Here is a 24,382-nt window from a genome sequence, read left to right as displayed (position 1 = left end):
TCACGAGGCAGAGAAAATCCCTGACCCCGCCGGGATATGATGGTGTTTCCGACATGTCCAGAGTGGGGACAATCCCCACACCACCCACATCAGTGACCACCAGCAACGATTCTTTGTCGACGTATGGGCGAGCATTGTCAAGGATCACCTAATAGGACCTTATCTGCTGCTTCCCCGTTTGACTGGTTCACGTCACCTGGCATTCCTGCGCGTGCTGCTACCACAGTTCTTGGAGACCGTACCCCTTGTTGCCCGCAAAAGGATGTGGTTTCAACACGACAGTTCACTTCAATACTAATGTCTCCATCGACCTGAACAACACAACGCGCGATCGCCGGATCTGACACCTCTGGACGTTTTCCTCTGGGGTTACGTCAAGACTTTGGTGTATGAAATCCCTGTAGGAGCAGATAAAGATCTGCTTGCTAGGTTCTAAGCTGCCTACACCAGGAATCTGTGAGATAGTGCGGCAGAACTTCATGTATCGCTACCAGGTATGCTTTGAGACTGGCGGTCATCACTTTGAACAATTACTGCGAGCTATGTATTTTTATGCTGTGCGGTATGTATGCCCATAACACAATAAATATGCATTTCTGATCATTGGTTCCCTATCTCAATATAATCGGTTATGCATCCACTGCGACCTGTTTCATTTTTACCGAAAAGGTTTGAGACTCTGTGTTTGTCAGCTCGCAGTCTATACGAGTCAATTCTATCCGACAGAACAATTATAGCTGGCAGAGCTATAAGTGGCGGTCAAAACGTTTCCGTTTGAGGGCGCTGGTGCAGCCTATATGCAACGTATGCCGACGCCGATGCTGGTATATAAGCACCGACATGTAGGCAAGGGATTAATGTGGCATTCGTGTCTTTCCGACGTGCGAGCGGTAAACCTGGAAACGTGAACTACGGTGACGCTGTCACCAAATGCGACCAAACAGGACCAACGCGCTGTAGTTTTCTTGGCTGCCGAAAGACAAACACCAGTAGAAACCCGTCAGAGAATAAAGAACGGGTCTTACTAAAACCGCCGTTGTGTAATGGTTCACCAAGGGATGCTGCTACTTAATGACAACGCACGTCCCCATATTGCAAATGTCGTAACGCAGAAGTTACGCCAATTCAAGTGAGAGAACTCAGGACGCGGCACTTCTTCACGCAGCAGGAAAGGGTGTCTTCAAACTGGCGCGCCGGTGGGATGATTGCTTCATTGCTCACGGTGATTTTGGCTGATTTGATTGGCATACCGATTTTGGATTGTGCGGACTTGGAAAGGAAATAAAAGAGACACTGAGCTACGAGAAGGCACTGTCGGGTCGGACTAGATAGAGGATAGCTTTTTTTTCACAGATGCCGAAAGACCGCTCAAATAAAGGACAGGAACCGCAGATTATTAACTTGAGAAAAGATTGCCGTATATTTGTTATTGTTAGCGCACAGTACAAAAAATGAGTCATCGCAGGAGACGGGCACCGTAGCCTTGACGACGGCCCAGTCGGATAGAAAAAGGGTTCAGAAGTTGCTTCAGATGTAAGATACCCAGCTGAAACCAATCATTGATGACCATATCTCAAAATATGGGGATGCTGATTGTACGTTTCGCCTCGTATTCAAAACATTAGCATTAAGATCAGCTGCTTAGCGAGCCAGTGGAGGTGCGATGGGGTGCCTGAGGAATTACCAAACCAGGAACGTATGAACGCGGCTGTTGTCACTTTGGATGACGAGAGTGTCCAGAGGACAGTCATAACGAAGATATTGGACGAAAGGAACACTTTGTCACTGGGTTTGTTCACGGTAACCTGAATGACTGGGTCCAAAAATGGTACGAAAAACCCCCAGAGCCTTAGGAATTCCTCTCCAGCTTGAAATGTACCCTCTACACATTGTGGGTTAAATGTCTGTTTGGTGCTTCGGTGCAATCGACGCCCTGCATCACTTGAAATGAGACGAAATAGCGTCTCGACGCACAACACTACTCGTCTCCAATCAGCTAATGTCCCATTACTATGTTGTTTGGACCATCAAAGATGTTGAGGTTTATTTCACAATGTGATCAATGGCTTTTTCGAGGTAACCGACTCCAAATGTGCACTGCCTGCATTTCCCTGAGCAGTGTTCTCTAACAGACTGGTAGATATAGACCTGCACTCGTTGAGAGCACCAGTTCCTCTCTTTCGAGGGAGTGACTACATTTTGTCAGCGAGCTTATTTATTCCCTATTTATTTTAAAATACTGAAAACGATATTTGTTGACGTAAGGGCTTTCTAGACACAGCTTCCAACATTTACTATCGAATGCAAGCATACCTGGTAACGATACGTGAAGCTCTGCCGCTCTATCTCACAGATTCCTGGTGTACCAGGAGACAGGCAGCTTAGAACCTAGCAAGCAGGTCTTTATCTGCTTCTACAGAGGTTTCATACACCAAAGCCTTGACGTAACCCCAGAGGAAAACGTCCAGAGGTGTCAGATCCGGCGATCGCGCTGACCATGGGATAGGACCTCTGCTTCTGATCCAACGATGAGGGTATGTGTTGTTCAGGTCGATGGAGACATTAGCATCGAAGTTACCTGTTGTGTTGAAACCACATCCTTTCGCGGGCAACAAGGGGTACAGTCTCCATGAGCTGTGGCAGCAGCACGCGCAGGAACGCCAGGTGACGTGAACCAGTCAAACGGGGAAGCTGCAGATAAGGTCCTATTAGGTGATCCTGTACAATGGTCGCCCATACGTCGACAAAGAATCGTTGCTGGTGGTCACTGATGTGGGTGGTGTGGGGATTGTCCCCACTCTGGACATGTCGGAAACACCGTCATAAGTGAATGAGGCGTCATCCGTGAACAATGCAGAAGGTACGAAGTGTGGCATTACTGCACTGCGATGGATAATCCACTGACCGAAGTGAACGTGAAGCTCAAAATCCGGTCCCAGTGCTTGAACACGTTGTTTATGATAGAGGTGTACAATCTATACAATCCAATGATAGCGTTTTGTATAGATATGTATCGATGACAGGCAAAGTAAATTAAATCCAGACTGTGCTCCCTGTCCCTCAATGGAATTATGTCAACTATTACTATCTAAAATCCAGTTCGCAACAGAATTTACGCTTTTTTGTAGTATATATGGCGCTTTCTATATTTTTTTCTATTAATTGTTGTGATCAGCAGCATTTACAGAATTTACGCGTTTTTGTAGTATATATGGCGCTTTCGATATTTTTTTCTATTAATTGTTGTGATCAGCAGCATTAATCTCTTCTAATAATGTATGCGACTTTTACCGTTTTGAAAATTTCGCATAGCGCGGGACACACTTATAAGCTTCTTGTTCACCTCATTTATAGAAGTTTTAGCACTTTTCGGTTATTACCAGAGGATGGGGGTTGTGTTGTAAGTGACACAGAAGAGACAGCGCTACTTTCGAGGAGTGATCGAAGCTTAAACTTCGCTTTATAACACAACAGTAACATGATCAAGCGGGAATAAGGTGCTGTACACGCGAGAAACTGTAGTAGTATCGACATAAGACAGCAGCTGTTTTAGTCAGAAATGTAAAGAGCTGCTGCAAGTAGCGATAAAGAGATGAAGTAAACTCAAATAATTGTCTTTCATGAAGCGGAACATTAGAAATTGCCATTTCTTAGCAAGAGAGAAAAAAACTAAAAATGTTTAAATTCATTGATAAAATATGTAGGCTGCCACGTTGTACGGTATAGCAGCACTTATTCCTTTCTACTACGTTTTAATCAGAAGCAAAAGACAGGACAACTTTATTACGCTTTGATTTTGATTTCTTTCTCGGCGCGTTTTCCATAAATCGCTTTAGTTTTTATATGGTCCACTGGGTCACCAAACGTGTCAGTTTGCGTACGGCTCACAGAACAGCGTCGATCAGAACCATCTTTACATAACACGAAGAGAGTGCCATTCAACTTAAATGTGAAAATATCCGGCTTGTCATTGCAAAGTTTTACTTGTTTTGGAAATCTATTGAGAATGATAACTACAAAGTAATTCAACCGTTAAGTAAATACTATCGAAGTAGAATATGAAATAACATACCTTTGGATGAACCTGCAATGGCTTGAGAGTTAGCTCATGACAGAACACATGATAAAACGCTATTGCTTTTGGTTTTGCCTGAATTAACCTCAGTACAGACTATACAACTCACTCAAAATATTGCTGTGGTATTCTGCGAATGTTTCTTACATACCATGGGTGAGAAGAGGTACCATTAAAAAGGCTGCTGAAGTCATTATTCCAATTCTTACAGATGTCAGCAGTTCCCTTCATGGGGTAATACAAAACTTTTTTTGATGTGAGTAGGATATTTTAACAGCGTGAGATATGTGTAATGTAAAAGCATGTTGTCAGATATCATGGTATAGCCAACTGCTGAAGGCGCAGAAGGTCATATTCTCCTCATACAGTTCGCACTTGGAGCTCTCATCTGTTACACTGATCAGAAGCTGATCAACGACATCCGTAAAGCCGTCTGACTCCCATACATGCTCCTCCAACAATACGGCAAGTTTCACAAAATCGTCACATTCTCCAACACATTCGATTGTCGTCTTCTCATCTTGTCAGGGAAAAGCAGTTTTGTTTTCCTTTCGCTACATCTAATACACTCGACGCGTAAACTCTGGTAAACTCAGACAGTATTTTAATAAATCTGTTACTAACAACAGGCTGTAGCGACTGCCCTGAAGGGAATATTCCGCCACCAGTTTCCACGCTTGTAGTGCGAGGTAGTGACGAGCACTACTTGGAACTGGAAGTAGGCTGTAGCTTGTCACGTGACCTGGTAAGCCCGTGCGTTTAAAATGAGTTGCGATTTTTGACAGTTCAGCAGCGAATGGAGGAAAGGATTGTGTATTTAAACTGGGGACCTAGGAACGACGGAGAGGCATCGTCCCACCATAGTCCTCAATGGTTCACAACCCCACACCAGGCCACAGCAGTCCACCCACCCCACCGCCGGCCCACACCGAAGCCAGGGATACTGTGCGGTTCGGCCTCCGCCGGGCTGAGCGCGCCAGCATGTGAAGATAACGCAGCATGCGAAGATAATGCCAGGCCTACTCGGCGCGGAACCTGGCAGGGTCGCTTGACTGTGTGAACAGCAATGCGCGCAAGCAGGCTGATCTGCTGTCTTTCTCAAACAATTTTGAAGAAATTGTTCGGTAAAAAAACTCTGATTCTCGCACTTCTCATAGATTCATTCATCAGTTTCACGATGAACTACCTATCGTTTCGTTAATGGTTATAGTTATTATGATATTTCGATATTAGGTAACAGTAACAATTATTTATTATAGTTTGCTGTGAAAAATAGGGGTCGCTATGAATTTCCATTTGGTAGGTGTTAGCCTATATGTTGCTGTGTATGAAATGTAGATAACGTAAAGAATTATTCTTTAAACTTGGAAGGATTTTGCTGTCTGTCTCCAGTCTCGAGAAAATGGAATGTATGTAAAGCTCTCCGTCAGAATCACGTGCGCCAGCGAAACAGCCAGAATGAAATATTCATAAACCTCTCGTATTCTATAAACGGTCTTAGATATCGAAACAAGACTTTGGCAAATGATAACAAGCAAATAGAAGAGTATTTTTCCCTTTGATTAACATGTGGAACTTCCATGTCAACCGCGATATTTCAAGCAACCGTAGGTCTTCTTAAATGAAATAATGCAATTTTAAGGGTGATCAATAGCTTGTGAAATGAGAATTACTGTGGGTTTTACAACAACTTAAGTGCCGGCCGGTGTGGCCGTGCGGTTCTAGGCGCTTCAGTCTGGAACCGCGTGACCGCTACGGCCGCAGGTTCGAATCCTGCCTCGGGCATGGTTGTGTGTGATGTCCTTAGGTTGGTTAGGTTTAAGTAGTTCTAAGTTCTAGGGGACTGATGACCACAGATGTTAAGTCCCATAATGCTCAGAGCCATTTGAACCATTTTTTGAACAACTTAAGTGAAGAAATTACACGTTCGTTTTTATACTTGGAATGGACATTTTCATAAACTGTTGACTCTTCTTGTCCTCTGCTGGCAGTTTAACAATACACTGTTTCAGGATTCTGTCGTAATTTCGACTGCATTACAATGTTAGTGTGATGAATATTTGCAAACTCTGCTATGTTTTGGCAAAAGAAGCAGATTTTTAACATGGAAACAAGAGAAGTTACGTATTACTCAAAAACCTTCAGTCATTCATGAATCCATGTCTCCTCAACCACCTTCTTGGTATAGCTGACAAGTCGAGACCAGTCATTTGATGTAACATTTGCAGTGGCTTTTTTGTCAGCATTTCAAACTCACTGATCATAAACTTCTTGCTTTTTGCAACATTACTTCTCACCTAGGCCCGTATATTTTCAGTTTGATAAAATACGCGTGATACGAAGCACTCCGTCTTCAGGCCACAAGTGGCCTACCGGGACCATCCGACCGCCGTGTCATCCTCAGTGGAGGATTTGGATAGTAGGTGCATGGGGTCAGCACACCACTCTCTCGGTCGTTATGATGGTGTTCTTGACTGAAGCCGCTACGAATCGGTCGAGTAGCTCCTCAATTGGCAACACGAGGCTGAGTACACCCCGAAAAATGGCAACAGCGCATGGCGGCCTGGATGGTCACCCATCCAAGTGCCGACCACGCCCGACAGCGCTTACCTTCGGTGATCTCACGGGAACCGGTGTATCCACTGCGGCAAAGCCGTTGCCCCGTGATACGAAGGGTGTACGATTAAATTATAGCCCTACAGCACTACCAGTTCCATTAACTCCCCATTATACATGCTAGGTTCAACTTTAGCGAACGAAACACTTCTTTGTACCCAGAACAAAATATCCGCTTTCCTTCACTGCAGTGTTGGAACTTTATCGGTCACAATGGAGCGGTATGGCGCATTGTCCATTACTGTTGTCGAATTCGGAGGAGTATTTTGCAGCAGAACATTATCTTCACAGCTGATGAACCGCTTTTATTGTGACGACCACTTTTACTGCGAATCTCATGTTCAGACACGGTGCACTATTATTATTAATACAACGCCAACACGAAACTCACGCACACAATACCTAACGACCGTAGAGCCCTTCACCGCAAGAAAAGATCACTTTACAACGTGAGCTGACGAACGCAGATTCTTCTTATATGAATGCTTGGTGGGTCTTCCTTCGGACATGTCTGAAAGAACAAACACTACACATTGATGTAATAGATTCGCCTAGATGGGCAATGGATCCACCTTCTTCAGTGTCTTCTGTGTGGATGCACGAATACTTCCGACCTCCTGCGGGAATCTCAGAGCAGCGAACACGGAGGAAATGGACAGGGATCATGGATTGCGGATAGGTGGCACTCGATGGGAATGTGTGTCGGCCGTGAAGTGTGGCGAGATAGTCCGAGCAGTTGCGGTAATACTGTGTACCGGATGGCGCAATGGTTAACGCACCTACCTGGTAAGCAGGAGGTCCCGGGCTCTAATCTCGGTCTGGCATTCAGTTTCACTTGTCGCCGCTGATTCCGCGCAACGTTCCGATGCATCTGACACGTGTAATCTCTCTCCTTTCTTTTCTCCCCTCTCTACCTTCAATTTACGTAGATGCTTCTTACGCGCGACACCATCCCATGCCGTGGCAACGGGGTCGCTTTACCAACCGAGCCGCAGGCGACTTGGTAGGAATAGCAGGCTCGCCGTTTTGGTACCACAGCAACGGCGTCACGTCCCCTCCAATGAGCCAAACGTCAAAGTTGTAACTTATTTTAAACACACTGTTATGGGATGCTTAAAACACATTGTTTCAAATCAAACTGGTTTTGAAGCTTTTATAGAAAACGGTATTTGTAAAAGCAGTGTCGAACATACACTGTTTTCACCTTTACACAAAAATCGTCGTCTTTTCGACGAATTTCCAGATTACTGGAAAATAGTAGGTGAATGAAATCGTGTGTTCCACATCACTGTGCCACCGTGATATTGAGTATTAAGTTTCATGCTAAGCATGTGTTTACTCTACACTGTGTAAGAATCCAAAATTTATATATATATATTTTTTTGTGCCACGATTTTCGTGCCCTAGTTTCGTTAAAATTATCTAGCACAGTTATCCCACGACCGCTGCGGTCGCAGGTTCGAATTCTGCCTCGGGCATGGATGTGTGTGCTGTCTTTAGGTTAGTTAGGTTTAATTAGTTCTAAGTTCTAGGCGACTGAGGACCTCAGAAGTTAAGTCGCACAGTGCTCAGAGCCATTTTTTTTAAAGTTATCGCACAATGGATAATCAAATTAATCTTTTTAGACGGTTAAAGCTATTGTCTTTCTAATGAGCCCAGTTTTGAGAGTTTTATAGAACACAGTTTCTTGCAAAATCTGGTTTTTGATCTTTTTACAAAATCTTCGAACTTACACTTAATTTAAATAGGAAGGAATACACAGAAAATGTTGGGGGGAAGGCTAACCAAAGACTGCGTTTTATTGGCAGGGCACTTAGAAAATGTAACAGACCTACTAAGGGGACTGCCTACACTACGCTTGTCCGTCCTCTTTTAGAATATTGCTGCCCAGTGTGGGATCCTTACCAGGTAGGACTGACGTAGTACATCGAAAAAGTTCAAAGAAAGGCAGCACGTTTTGTATTATCGCTAAATATGGGAGAGAGCGTCACAGAAATGATACAGGATTTGGGATGGACATCATGAACTTAAAACTTTATTGTTTAATTTACTTTTAATGTGTATTCGATAATTATGTTAATTATTTGTTGATGTAGATACGGGGGCACAAATGTATTGGACAACTTGGTAATAGAACCACTGGGAACATTCAAAAATTTCCGCAGGATTTACAATGAAGATTTTAAATAACTATTAGTAGAAGGATAGTTGTAATACTGTTCTGCAGAAAATTTTCGTTGCGACGGAATCTTCTCAGGAAATTCGAATCACCAACTTCCTCCTCCGAATGCGAAAATATTTTGTTGACACCGACTTACATAGGGAGGAACGATCACCAAGATAAAATAAGGGAAATCAGAACTCGTACGGAAAGATATAGGTGTTCATTCTTCCGGCGTGCTATACGAGATTGGAATAATAGAGAATTGTGAAGGTGGTTCGATGAACCCTCTGCCAGACACTTAAATGTGATTTGCAGAGTATCCATGTAGATGCAGATGTACTCTAAAATGGTACATAAATGAAAATTTATATTAGCGAACGAGGTGTTGTTAGGTTACTACATGCCAAGTTCCACGTTCCTCATACCTTTAGTCTCTGAAATACAAGAAGCCAAATTTTGAAATTTTTTCGGGTGCCAATTTTTTTCACGCGATTTTGTCCAGTGTTGTACCTCACTATGGCACGGAAAATTCTTGTCATTATTATTCTTAAGAGAACGCATACAATCGTACAAGATGGCCAAATTTCATTTCTTTCAACAGAATATTACCCGAGATATAACAGCTTAAATTAGCCAGAAATTCACTCTCGCTCTGCGCAAAGTCGCGCATGGAATCAAACAAGTGACTCTATCTTGGCCAACACCGCTACGACGAACGTTAAACTCTACCTATGCATGCATTGCCATGCATTGAGTCATTCTAGGAACAACGAGTATTCGCCGTTCACTTTGCTTTGCCGAACGGAAATCTATTTGAAACTCGCAACGAATGCGCTGTCCTCTGGCAGTGTGTTAGGAAACGAGCAGAACAAATGGTGAATGTAGTCAGTTAGAGCAGAGATATTTGTTAAATGTAAATTTCTGTTTATAACCTGCTTTTTCAACTTAAAACTTTATTGTTTAATTTACTTTTAATGTGTATTCGATAATTATGTTAATTATTTGTTGATGTAGATACGGGGGCACAAATGTATTGGACAACTTGGTAATAGAACCACTGGGAACATTCGAAAATTTCCGCAGGATTTACAATGAAGATTTTAAATAACTATTAGTAGAAGGATAGTTGTAATACTGTTCTTTTCTGCTTCAGAAAAATGTACAGCACAAATTGCAGGACACATATCTCATACGAAGACGAAGAAATTAATTTGGTAGGAACATGTGTCTGCAGACGCTTTCTTTCCGGGTTACAACTCATTAAGAATAGGAGACACACACGAACAGAACGCCCCGGCATATCACATGGAACCTTTCTTCACAGGAGATGTTCGATATGCCCTCCGTGGCCACTGACGCATGCAGCAAACCGCCGTCGAAGTGAATCTCGGATGCACTGAAATAACCCTGGAGTATGGCGTAGGATTTCGCAGCCATCTGTAATACGGGGACGGAGAATCTGAACAATTCGTATTGCAGTTCCATACACAAGACCTTTCAAATGCCCCCACAAATAAAAGTCCAGTAGGTTTAGGTCGGCAGAGCGTGGAGATCAGGCAATTGGTTCATCTCTACCTGCTCATCTTCCACCGAATCTGTTCTTTACAAGCCGACGGACATTAACACTAAAATGAGGTGCTCCATCGTGCATGAAGTACAGGGCTATTACAAATGATTGAAGAGATTTCATAAATTCACTGTAGCTCCATTCATTGACATATGGTCACGACACACTACAGATACGTAGAAGAACTCAAAGTTTTGTTCGGCTGAAGCCGCACTTCAGGTTTCTGCCGCCAGAGCGCTCGAGAGCGCAGTGAGACAAAATGGCGACAGGAGTCGAGAAAGCGTATGTCGTGCTTGAAATGCACTCACATCAGTCAGTCATAACAGTCCAACTACACTTCAGGACGAAGTTCAACAAAGATCCACCAACTGCTAACTCCATTCGGCGATGGTATGGGCAGTTTAAAGCTTCTGGATGCCTCACGGTTTAAAGTTTACGGCCCCTTTTTCTTCTGCGAAAAAAAACGTTACAGGACACCTGTATCTGGACATACTGAAAAATTGGCTTATGCCACAACTGGAGACCGACAGCGCCGACTTCATCTTTCAACAGGATGGTGCTCCACTGCACTTCCATCATGATGTTCGGCATTTCTTAGACAGGAGATTGGAAAACCGATGGATCGGTCGTGGTGGAGATCATGATCAGCAATTCATGTCATGGCCTCCACGCTCTCCCGAGTTAACCCCATGCGATTTCTTTCTGTGGGGTTATGTGAAAGATTCAGTGTTTAAACCTCCTCTACGAAGAAACGTGCCAGAACTGCGAGCTCGCATCAACGATGCTTTCGAACTCATTGATGGGGACATGCTGCGCCGAGTGTGGGAGGAACTTGATTATCGGCTTGATGTCCGCCGAATCGCTAAGGGGGCACATATCGAACATTTGTGAATGCCTAAAAAAACTTTTTGAGTTTTTGTATGTGTGTGCAAAGCATTGTGAAAATATCTCAAATAATATAGTTATTGTAGAGCTGTGAAATCGCTTCAATCATTTGTAATAACCCTGTATATGTTTTGTCACACAGATGAAGGGACGTCTGCTAACAGATCAGGTAGAACATTCTCTACGAAATTATGATAATTTTGTCCCTCGAGCTTGGGTGGAAGACAGTGAGGCCGTACCAAACAGTCACCAATTATGCCGGGCCAAACACTGACAGAAAATCTTTGTTGATGACTTGTCTCAGCAGTTACGTGAGGACTGACGGCTGCCCATACATGCCGACTGCGAAAATTTAAAATCTGATCTCGCTGGACGACGCCTCATCTGCGAATAACACCGTTGCACTAAAATTATGGTTGATATTTTGTTGAATAAATCACTCGCAAAAGAGTACCCGTACAGATAAACCATCTGCTGATAGGGCCGATACACGCTGTGAATCGTATGGATACTGCTGGTTCTCGTGTAACACTCGCTAGACAATCCTGTGATCACCATTCAGTATTGCAGCTACGTGTCTTGTATTGACACTTGGGTCGTCGTCAGCTGCGTGAAGAACTGTCGCCGCTCATTTCGTTGTCGTCGTCCTTCTAGGCCTCCCCCTGTCAGGTTTAAATGCTACCTGTTCCAGAAGTCGACGATCAAAGGCTTCAAACCTTTTCGTGTCGGGCCATCTTCGTCCTGGAAATCTCTTCCGGTACAAATGCTGAGCGTGAGCGCTATGGCCGTCAGCTAATCCATACATCAAATGAGCATCTGCCATCTCTGCATTTTTGTACATTGCCATTGCAAAAGCCAAGTCTGTGTTTAACTCTACGTAGTAACCCGTGTGCTACTAAAGGTCGTACTGATCGCTGGAACAGCTGATGACCTGTAAACAGGCAATTACGTACGTCACATGGCAACGGGGACACACAAAACAAAAAACTGGCCATGTGTAACCTTGAGTCACCAAGAGGGCATGTTCTCCATGATTCTAGTGTTCTGTTCGTGTGTGTTTCTCATGATTAATGAGTTGAAGAAAATGAGTTATAACATGGAAACAAAGCATTTCCAGACCCATGTCCATAATTTCTTCGTCTACGTATGAGGATGTATCCTGCAATTTGTGCCCTACATTTTTACACCCTATATATGTAGGGCTCACCATTTTAATCCATAATGGGGAATAACTCGGGACGGAGAAGAGATGCAGAAAAATGTTTTAGATAGTTATAGGTGGCAAAGAGGTTCACGCATTGCTGCTAATGGCCGTGATGTTGAACGTGATTGTCAAGGTGATTTGAAGGTTAAAGCGATTTTTTTTATAAAAAAAGAATAGGAACACTAATATTTGATTCAGGATTTCAAAACAGCGGCAGATTTTACGTATGAAATTCAAGGTCATGGCTAGTTCAATGAAGGTCAAATACGCAAATATGTTTTTAGTTCTTGTGGGGATTAATTTAGAACAGAGGTAGGATTCAGCAAAATACAATGTTAGATAGAAACTAGGAGAATCCCGAGGAATGAGAGGCTAGAGGACTGATTCAACGACTTGTAATCAATGAGCTACGTCTTATTTGTGTTTGTTCTGTCTTGCAAATGCCATAATAACTTTATACGCCGTGATGTATTTATTTTTGGTATTAAACACGTTAATTAAAACTTAAGGTTCAAATGTCTTTTTGCTCTTGCCAAATCCGACGTCACAAATAGGGATTTCCACGAAAAAACCTAAACCTTCGAATGACCTTCGATAATTACCTTTAAAATCATGGTTATTTGTAATGATACGTGATCCCTTATGTCCCTTCCAATTTACATCTAACATTGTATTTTGTCATTGCATATTTTGTTACTGCATATTGTCATTAGCTTGCTGTTGTGATTAAACTAATTATCTTCTTGCGTACCGTGAAGGCAATGCCCAGAAGTGAGGCAGCAATGGTAACTCGTTTTTCTGTCTACTCTTGAAAATACGGCGGTTTCCATAATCCATCGTGCCTTCGTGTGCTATGTGCGTTTTTTGCTGGGCAAGTATCATTTCGTTTTGTTTATCAAGCCGTAATGTCAGGTTCTGCAGTTTTTCTGATTGGATCAGCGTGTGGAAGTTTCCCACAGAACTCCGACTTTCTCCGTGATCATCTAAATCCAGGTTCCCCGAAACCATCAATCCCGGTTACCGTCTGTTGACAGGTGGATTGGTTACCACCCATGGTATTGTTCTTATTCCTATCACAAGTAATGGTTGCTTTTAATCTTGCTGGTCCAGTGTTTCCGCTGGCAGAACCAGGGAGTGTTAGCTCTTTGAGCAGCATTCACTGGAAGCCGCACCCTCTGTGTGGACAGACGCTGTCGAGGGAGACGCCTGCAATGGATGTCGTCGTGCCTGGACCTGCTGTGATATATATACACTACTGGCCATTAAAATTGCTACACCATGAAGATGACGTGCTACAGACGCGAAATTTAACCGACAGGAAAAAGATGTTGTGATATGTAAATGATTAGCTTTTCAGAGCATTCACACAAGGTTGGCGCCGGTGGCGACACCTACAACGTGCTGACATGAGGAAAGATTCCAACCGATTTCCCATACACAAACAGCAGCTGACCGCGCGTTGCCTGGTGAAACGTTGTGGTGCCTCGTGTAAGGAGGAGAAATGCTCACCATCACGTTTCCGACTTTGATAAAGGTCGGATTGTAACCTATCGTGATTGCGGTTTATCGCATCGCGACATTGCTGCTCGCGGTGTTACTGTTAGCAGAATATAGAATCGGTGGGTTCAGGAGGGTAATACGGAACGCCGTGCTGGATCCCAACGGCCTCGTATCACTAGCAGTCGAGATGACAGGCATCTTATCCGCATGGCCGTTAACGGATCGTGACGACACGTCTCGATCCCTGATTCAATAGATGGGGACGTTTGCAAGGCAACAACCATCTGCACGAACGGTTCGACCACGTTTGCAGCAGCATGGACTATCACCTCGGAGACCATGGCTGCGGTTACCCTTGACGCTGCATCACAGGCAGGAGCGCCTGCGATAGTGTACTCAACGACGAACCTAGGTGCACGAATGGCAAAACGTCATTTTTTCGGATGAATCCGGGTTCTGTTTACAGCATCATGATGGTCGCATCCGTGTTTGGCGACATTGCGGTGAACGCACATTGCAAGCGTGTATTCGTCATCGCCATACTGGCGTATCACCAGGCGTGATGGTATGGGGTGCCATTGGTTACACGTCTCGGTCACCTCTTGTTCGCATTGACGGCACTTTTAACAGTGGACGTTACATTTCAGATGTGTTACGACCCGTGGCTCTACCCCTCATTCGATCCCTGCGAAAGCCTACATTTCAGCATGACAATGCACGACCGCATGTTGCAGGTCCTGTACGGGCCTTTCTGGATCCAGAAAATGTTCGACTGCTGCACTGGCCAGCACATTCTCCAGATCTCTCACTAATTGAAAACGTCTGGTCAATGGTGGCCGAGCAACTGGCTCGTCACAATACGCCAGTCACTACTCTTAATGAACTGTGGTATCGTGTTGAAGCTGTATGGGCAGATGTACCGGTACACGCCATCCAAGCTCTGTTTGACTCAATGCTTATTCGTATCAAGGCCGTTATGTGTGTGTGTGTGTGTGTGTGTGTTTGTGTTTGTGTTTGTGTGTGTGTGTGTGTGTGTGTGTGTGTGTGTGTGTGTGAGTGTGAGCGCGCGCGTGCGTGCGTGTGCGTGCGCGTGCATGTGGGTGTGAGTGTGTTTCTAGGAATAAATAACCCATAGAAATAAATCATTAGAACGAAAAAATCATGAACGATCATTTCAAAAGTCAAAGAAATTACCAGTGAAAGAAACAACAACCAGCGAAATGAAAATGGAGCAATTTGTCGCATAAATATATCGAATACGTTATCACGAAAGTGAATGCAACAACGATTAACTAGGGTGACGAAGCATTGCCCACCCATGAACGGTTGCGGGCGGAGCCGATGTGTGGACGTTATTGACGAGCACGACTAGACGAGTATTCGTTCATTCTGATGTGGCCTGAAAGCCCGGCAGGGGGCTGAAGCCAGCATGGGTGCTCAACACTACCACTCATTCGGTGCTGGTCCGATGTCGCCCCCTCTGTCTCACAACGTCTGCTGTTGGTACACTGCGCCCGACGGCCAGTTATTGAGCATTCGGTTACATTAGACCCGACACAAGCCAGTAACAGCTGTGCGTGTTCGCAGCGAGCGCGCAGCGTGACGAATCGTATCAATACACACACGGCGTCATAGCGCCTGTAATACAAGTGGTCCGAGGGCAACCGGGCTGGATTTAGGCATTGTGGTTGCTATTCAATAAAGCAGTGATTCACTGGAGTGGCTGAAATAACAAAATCTATTATAAACTCTTATTAATCACCGAAAATCCGTACCTTCAGATAAAGGGGCTCTCTCCGGGGAGCTAAACATTTACTACTTACAAAGAAACCTCCCCATCGCACCCCCCTCAGATTTAGTTATAAGTTGGCACAGTGGATAGGCCTTGAAAAACTGAACAGAGATCAATCGAGAAAACAGGAAGAAGTTGTGTGGAACTATGAAAAAAATAAGCAAAATATACAAACTGAGTAGTCCATGCACAGGATAGGCGACATCAAGGTTAATATGAGCTCAGGAGCGCCGTGGTCCCGTGGTTAGCGTGAGCAGCTGCGCAATGAGAGGTCCTTGGTTCAAGTGTACCTTCGAGTGAAAAGTTTAATTTTTTATTTTCAGACAATTATTATCTGTCCGTCCGATGCGAGGTAACTGCGCCGTAGTATGGGGACTCTACACCTAAACAAACATCGAAATACACGACGTCAATCGACTACAGCGCACGGAAGAGAGAGTATTCCTGCTAACGAGGCTCCCTGGCTGGCAGTTGACTGTTCGCTACTTTGGACGGACAGATAATAATTGTCTGAAAATAAAAATTAAACTTTGCACTCGAGGGAAGACTTGAACCAAGGACCTCTCGTCGCGCAGCTGCTCACGCTAACCACGGGACCACGGCGCTCCTGAGCTCATATTAACCTTGATGTCTCCTATCTTGTGCATGGACTACTCACTTTGTATATTTTGCTTATTTTTTTCATAGTTCCACACAACTTCTTCCTGTTTTCTCGATTGATCTGTGTTCAGTTTTTCAAGGCCTATCCACTGGCCAACTTACAACTAAATCTGAGTGGGGTGCGATGGGGAGGTTTCCTTGTTAGGGCTATTTCAAGTCTGAATGGCAACACTGGATCAAAAAAGCCACAACTAGAACAAAGACACAAAACTGTGTAACAGTCACACTTACCTATATCATTTCTCTCCTGTTATGGTTTCGCGGAGAAGCCTTTTACACACTTGAAACAGTACGTCTGTGTTCGTAATTTTATGGTGGTACTCAACGTGGGATGTGCCCCACATTTCAGGGCATTTCTTCAGCTCTTCAAACACCAGTTCCACATCCGAACCGGTCGCACACGTGAATAGCTGACGCCACCTGTTGAGGCTGCGATCACATACGCACTGCCCAATTCTCTAACAACGACTGCTGCGTCGCGGCGAACGGCATTGGCCGGCCGCGGTGGCCGTGCGGTTCTGGCGCTGCAGTCCGGAACCGCGGGACTGCTACGGTCGCAGGTTCGAATCCTGCCTCGGGCATGGGTGTGTGTGATGTCCTTAGGTTAGTTAGGTTTAAGTAGCTCTAAGTTCTAGGGGACTTATGACCTAAGATGTTGAGTCCCATAGTGCTCAGAGCCATTTGAACCATTTTTTTTTTGAACGGCATTGGTTGGCGCGTCCCCGCAGCTACACTGCCGTAGTGTGTGCGGCCCCATTGATTCACACGCACTGCTGAAAGGCGCGAGGAAATGACGCTGCGACCTCGCGATAATAAATCGCTGGCGTGCAGGTGAAACATAGTATAGTGAAGGGTGTAAGGCGCGACCAACTCGGCCGGGGGGCCGTGTGCCAGATCTGGCGGAAGCAATTGCTGGACAGGGTCACTGCCACCGCGGCGCGCCTTGACCCCGGGCGCACGCACGCTGTCTTGTCCAGCCCGTTCTATTAAAGCTTCCCACAAAACTAGCGCCATTGTTGGCTGGCAGACGCCGAGAGGTAGGTTTAGCCGCCTACTTGGAACGGGCTTACACAAGGACAGCTTTCCTTCGCGAAGTGACACAGTTGTGTCGTGGTGTCGTGTGGGTATGTGTCAAGTGTCTGCTCTTGTACGACGTTGGGAGAAGCGGATGGATGATAGCGCACGGCCTACTCCTCTCCAGGGAAAAGCCGCGATTGACGTCCCAACACGATCAACACACTCACGCGCCTCACTTAGCGAGACACTGCAGAAAATTCTTGAATTACCCTTGGAAAATACAACAGTCTGGCAATCAGGTACTTTACGCTACATCTTCTTCTCCCACAGGCTAAGTAGTGAAGCAGAATTTTCTTTTGCCGGCCGCGGTGGTCTAGCGGTTCTAGGCGCTCAGTCCGGAACCGCGCGACTGCTACGGTCGCAGGTTCGAATCCTGCCTCGGGCGTGGATGTGTGTGATGTCCTTAGGTTAGTTAGGTTTAAGTAGTTCTAAGTTCTAGGGGACTGATGACCAAAGATGTTCAGTCCCATAGTGCTCAGAGCCATTTGAACCATTTTTGAATTTTCTTTCACCGTCACGATTCGAACCGGCTACTTGAGAGTCGAGTACCATTTCCCGATTTGGTCTAGCCTCATGTTCTGGACGAGGGCCACATCTAGATTGGATGTAAGTCAGCTAGATTCTTCCTTCTTGTTTTGCACGCGGACGCCGATACATAATGCTCATTAAAGCTGCAAAATCCTCAAGACAGCATGCAACAGAGTCAGACTGGCATCGGTTGTACTACATGCTTCCATTTGCAAATGATTAGCATTTCAGCGCAACCCAACAAAATTGGGTAAGAGTAACGGCAACTAATGTGCTTGTGCATAAATTCGTAGCGTTCTTCCATAAGTTTAATAAACACAACAGATACACATAACAGAGACTTTAGTCATCAATAATATACTACTGGCTATTAAAATTGCTACACCAAGAAAAAATGCAGATGATAAACGGGTATTCATTGGACAAATATATTATACTAGAACTGACATGTGATTATATTTTCACGCAATTTGGGTGCATAGATCCTGAGAAATCAGTACCCAGAACAACCACCTCTGGCCGTAATAACGGCCTTGATACGCCTGGGCATTGAGTCAAACGAAACTTGGATGGCGTGTACAGGTACAGCTGCCCATGCAGCTTCAACACGATACCACAGTTCATCAAAAGTAGTGACTGGCGTATTGTGACGAGCCAGTTGCTCGGCCACCATTGACCAGAGGTTTTCAATTGGTGAGAGATCTTGAGAATGTGCTGGCCAGGGCAGTAGTCGAACATTCTCTCTGAAAAGCTAATCATTTGCATATCACAGCATCTTCTTCCTGTCGGTTAAATTTCGCGTCTGTAACACGTCATCTTCGTGGTATAGCAATTTTAATGGCCAGTAGTGTACATTCAGTCTACAAGGAAAAATTACGCACTAATAGTTGTAATTTTCTTTTGTATTTGCTGTTACAGATATGAAGGTGGTTAACAGGTAAACCGGTAACCACTATAAAGTGCAGTCAGCGACTAAAAATAAGAGTAGTAGAAGTGATTTCATGATTGTGGACTCTAAATGTGACTTTATGGCCGTGCTTGGAAAATTGCGGAACGTGTTTCCCATTCAAAAACTGCATTTGAAAAATGGTGGTTTGTGTCCAAATGCTGTTCAGCCTCGTGTAAGATGGAGTAACGTCTAGCAAGACGCATAGGATTCCAACTGCAGCACGATCGTGACCTACTGCTGCTTCTCGTACCGCTTTATTGCTGCTCGTGTTGGTCGGAATCCACGATTGTCATGCGAGCGAATATCTGACCGACAGGTTCAAGAGAGTCATACTAGACGCTGTGCGGGACTTCGACTAGCGCCCGAGGAAACATACGTATTGTTACCTCGACTGCACAGGATCGTACAATCACATCGGGGGCATCGAATCAGGAAACGGGCTTGTTTTGCACAATACTCCACAATACTGGACACTGGTGTCGTCTTTTGAGACGAGTCTCAGTTCTCCGTGTGGACCAATCTGTTGTCGACCGTCTGAGGATAATGAAAGTTGTCACATTGTGTCCGTCATCGTCGTATAGACCCAGCACCTGGTCTTATGGTATAGATTACCTCTGAATACATAACACGATAACCCCTAATTACCCATAGCCGCCAACTTGCCCAATATGCGTCTCGTTTCTGACGTGTTAAGCCCCTAGCTTGGTGGTTTCTGTGGCGTTATGTTTACACAAGATATAGAAGATCTTATGTTTCCGTGTTGTCCTGACACACCTCCATTGTTAGGTGGTTGCTCTGGCCAGTAAGTTCTCCAGATCTCAATTCACTGGAAACACTCGGTCAAGGGTTGCTGAGAGACTGGCATGTCAGCAAACACTGACAATTGTGAATGACGAACTCTTAGACTTCTTTTCGACTCTATGTCGAATCGGATTAGAATCACTGCTGCTGCTAGGGGTGACAGCTCTGTGTACTAAACATCTCACCCTGTATAGTTACAAATCGGTTAAAATTTGATTATGTATCCTTCTAATTGTACTATATATAGAGAACAAATATTTCATTATTTTCTGTCCTTCCTGATCTAGTTTTAATGGACTGTAGTGTAATTTCCATCCATGCAAAGTTTCAGCAAGGACTATGATACCCCATATTTTCCGTAATGCACTCGAAGAAATAGGATGGCGACACCGCACCCAGAGAGCTTGGCGATTTATCTTCAAGCATTGCACGTAGGTAAGTCCGAGCTTGCCACAGTCACGTCTATTAAACATCTAGGCACCAAGTTGGGAAGAACATGAAATGGAATGAGCATGTAACCTAGGTTGCACAGAAGGCGGTTTACTTGGATAATTCTAGAGAAGTGTAGTTCATCTATGACCGAGACCATATACAGAACATTTGTGCGACTAACTCATGGGTACTGTGCGACTCTTTGGAAACCTCACCAGGTCAGATTAAAGGAAGACATCGAAACAATTCAGAGGCGTTTTGCTTTACTTGCTATCGGTAGGTTCAATCACCAGGCGAGTATTATGGAAATGCTCCAAGAACTGAAATGGGCATCCGTAGAGGGAAGGAAACGTTCTTCTGGCGAAGGATTCGAAGGTGTGTGGAGGAAGTGTTTCTTCCGCACGAGGTGTTACTGTGCTGTATTTGCTCTCTGTCTCATGGTAAATAACGCGCAATGTAGAGAGAAAGACGTGAATTCGAGTCTACCCCTCCTTTTATTTTGTAAACCGTATACTGGCTGTCTGCTAAAGGTATTAGTCTGATGGAACATCAGAGATAATTTGCTTCACTTTCTAATCCACCAGTGATAACAAAACCTTCCACAAAAGAGCTCGTGACTGCGTCAAGACCAGAACAGTTTATGCTCGGGAGTTTCTTCGTCCTTCAGAGGAAACGGTAACCGCCACCCGCCGCTGGCCAACATTGAACAGTTGAACGTGGCGGTGCGCATGTAGGGCATATTTCTGCTATCACATTGGTAAGCATAAAATTGTTTGTTGTTTTAGTTTGATTTTCCGCCCAAAATAACTTCGATAAACCGAGTGAACTCCGAGCAGTTACACAACATACGTATTTTGTTATGAGTGTTTTTACAAGTGTCATTTTCTTATTTGAAACTCTGGTACTTGTTTTGCAGTTACTTATCGGACTTTGCATACTTCAGCTGTACGAAAGTTGTTTGCTCATATTGAAGTAAAGTAGAAAGTGGAAAAAGGTCTAACTCCGGTGACACATTCTTCGCTTGAATTTAATGGAATGGTGCAGGCAGCGCCTGAATCTCGAAGCAATCGTATCGTGTAAGGGGCGAATGGTATCGGACGAATCATATTAGAAAAGGATTTTCTTGTTTTAAGAAAGATCGTACTGCCATGAATGATTTTCCACGCTCAGGAAGTTTCGATAATTGTCATATATGATGATCTGTGACATTTGAATCCAATAGGTTAGGGTCAGAAGTGGGTGCAGGAGTAGTGTGTGCTCTAACTCCAAGCAACAGAAATCAGAGGAGTGACCGTTACCAAATTGTCGCTTGGACGTCACCAGTTCGATCAGTGAGCATTCCTTTGAAGCATTGCCACTGTTGATGAGTTGTAATGCCTTTATGTTAATTTATTAAGAAGAAATTTACGGCTAAGCGCTAACAAAAGGCTTTTCCTCAAGTAAACGGCAGTATGAACACATATGGTATCTAGTGACACAAAAAAGGTGCGTACACTACCAACTCCTCAGCATGAGTGTTGCCATAGCATTTTTGCCAACTACTGATGCATCTTTTGGTCACAGTATAAGAAAAACGACAAACTAAATTGTATCAGTTGTCGCTATTAGACGATAATACATTGTGCTGATTTCTCAGACAAAAGTATACAGGAGTCTGTTTGGAAAGTCATCCCTGATGCCCTTATTCACTTGATCTAGCACCCTAAAATGTTCACATTTCCCATTACGTATCGAACAACAGTCAAGAAAATTACTTTCCTGATGAAAATGCACATCAAATCTGGCTTAACGACATCGTTACTCTGATACAGTAGGTCTCTATAGGCATGTAATTGGTGAAGTATCCAAACACTGTTAAACTGTTTTAGGTAATGTTAGAGAATATGTCGTTGATTGTTAATTTCTCTCTTCCACTTACTGTTGTGAGCCGGCTAAAGTCCAGGAACACTTTCAATTACTTATTGCACAAGAACTAAAGATTGTACTGATGTAATACATATTGCATTTTTAAGAGAAACTCCGAAAGTTTTTTTTACAAACATTCGAAATGCGAACCATGAGCGATCCGGCAGACGTCAAAACAGTAATCGAGTTCTTGCCATTCCCGTCCCAGCATAGCATCGTCGACTGTGGCAGTCGCTTCCCATATTCTTTTCCGGAGCTCTGCTACATCACGTGGTAGAGGCGGTACATACACCAGATCTTTAATGTGTCCCCACAGAAAAGTCACACGGAGTGAGATCTGGTGATCGGGAAGGCCATTTCATGAAACAGCTGTACCCTTCTATAACACGGCCGTCATGTTTGCAACTAGCGTTGATTATTGGCAAATTACCAAGCTACGCTGTGCTGGTAAAAAAAAACTTTGAAAGTTTCTCTTCAAAATGACATATGTATGATATCTGTACAATGTTTGGTTCTTGTGCAATAAGTAATTGAAAGTGTCCCCTGACTTTATGTGCTCCCTGTATATTACTTTAAGACATTTAGCTTATTTATCGTAATTTATGGACTATCAGTTCAGTGTTTCAAATACGTAGACCGCTTCACAGTGATCGATTATCATTTCAAAGACAATATTTTAAGGTAAAAATTATATGTAATTTACGTTTTCTTACGAAGAGACAACAATATTTCGCTACGTGACATCACGAATAATAATATTTTCCCATGATTAAGTTCATCACAGATAGCCTGAGACGTTTAGCTTTTCGATCACGTAAATATTTGACGTGTAACATTTTAAGGTGCCTCGGACCACGCATACGTCGCATTCGGGAGGACGACGGTTCAATCCCGTCTCCGGCCATCCTGATTTAGGTTTTCCGTGATTTCCCTAAATCGTTTCAGGCAAATGCCGAGGTGGTTCCTTTGAAAGGGCACGGCCGATTTCCTTCCCAATCCTTCCCTAACCCGAGCTTGCGCTCCGTCTCTAATGACCTCGTTGTCGACGGGGCGTTAAACACTAACCACCACCACCACTCATACGTAGGAAGATTGAGCGCCGTTATTTAAAACAAAAGTTATTTTAATTAAAGAACCGGAGCAGATTTCAGTACATTGTCCCCCGTTTGTAACTAGATTTCTATCCTTTTCTGTAGTATATATTTCACTACACCACTTTTCAGTATAATTTTCCCCCTTTAGGATAAATGCCGTAAGAACCAGTACATTAAGGCACCAGTACAAGATCCGCTCCTCATGAAATCTAGTGGCAAATTCGGCATTACATTTGAATGTCCGGGTACTTGTGATCAGAAAATGTAGTGCTTTCTGCGGCAGTGTATTTGACCGGTCTCCTTGAACCTTCATTCCAACACGCAAGCGAGATTCTAAGCACCGTTCATCAGCTTTTTTACAGTTCTTTCGGCGTAAATAAGCTAAGCGAATGCTGGGGTGCTTCCTCTTGCAAAGCCACAACCACTCTCCTTCCTTGCACTTACTTGGCTATTAATCATTCACTACTATAAATAGAAAATGTTTGTGGATACAGGTAAGAAAGAGTGAACGTAGCAGAGAATACACTCGCAGTTTATTAGCCTTACGGGCTATGCCATAACTGAGGAAACTCTTTGTATTATTGTGGCTAGAGGCCGCATTAGCGTGATGTCACCTTAGTTTTGTTTCGTTGCTTTTTATTGAAATTGAATGTTGAAACTTTGAACAGAGGAGCAAACATGGTGGAAACAGCAACTGATGAAGGCTGATTTTGCTCAAATAATAACAACATAATTAGAATTCTCTTCATTTTTCCATTATTTTACAAAATCATCTCGCATTGATAACTCAGTACGACGAATAATGTTTCTGGCTTATCGTCTCGTCAAGAAAGAAGCAACCATATACAACATAAAAAAATCAAACATTTCTCTTCGCTAGGGACATAAGTTTCATCATAATCTACAAACTTATTTTCAGGCAGGTAAAACGGATTTTTATGTAACTGGTGCAGTTGGAATTCGAACACGGAAAGCAGCCCGTTGAAAGAGCTGAGTTATAGATTTCAACTAAAATATTTGAAAACAATAGTGCATAGGAAACTTATGTTTTATGTTCATTGACCTACTTATAATTTTTGTCCCATTTACTATTGTTTTTGTTAAAATTTATATTCTAAGCTATTTTGAACGTG

General features: G+C 43.9%; 1 protein-coding gene and 1 pseudogene across 1 annotated transcript in view; both read right to left on the bottom strand.

Moving 5' to 3' along the window:
* LOC124721626 (growth/differentiation factor 8-like) overlaps nt 1-24,382 on the bottom strand; it is a 441,448-nt gene that overhangs the window by 364,579 nt on the left and 52,487 nt on the right. The gene's annotated exons all lie outside the window — the stretch shown is intronic.
* On the bottom strand, nt 6,619-6,736 carry LOC124723860 (annotated as a pseudogene).

The sequence above is a fragment of the Schistocerca piceifrons genome, chromosome X (assembly GCF_021461385.2).
Source record: "Schistocerca piceifrons isolate TAMUIC-IGC-003096 chromosome X, iqSchPice1.1, whole genome shotgun sequence".
Taxonomy (NCBI): Eukaryota; Metazoa; Arthropoda; class Insecta; order Orthoptera; family Acrididae; genus Schistocerca; species Schistocerca piceifrons.
This window is presented reverse-complemented; position numbering and strand designations above follow the sequence as displayed.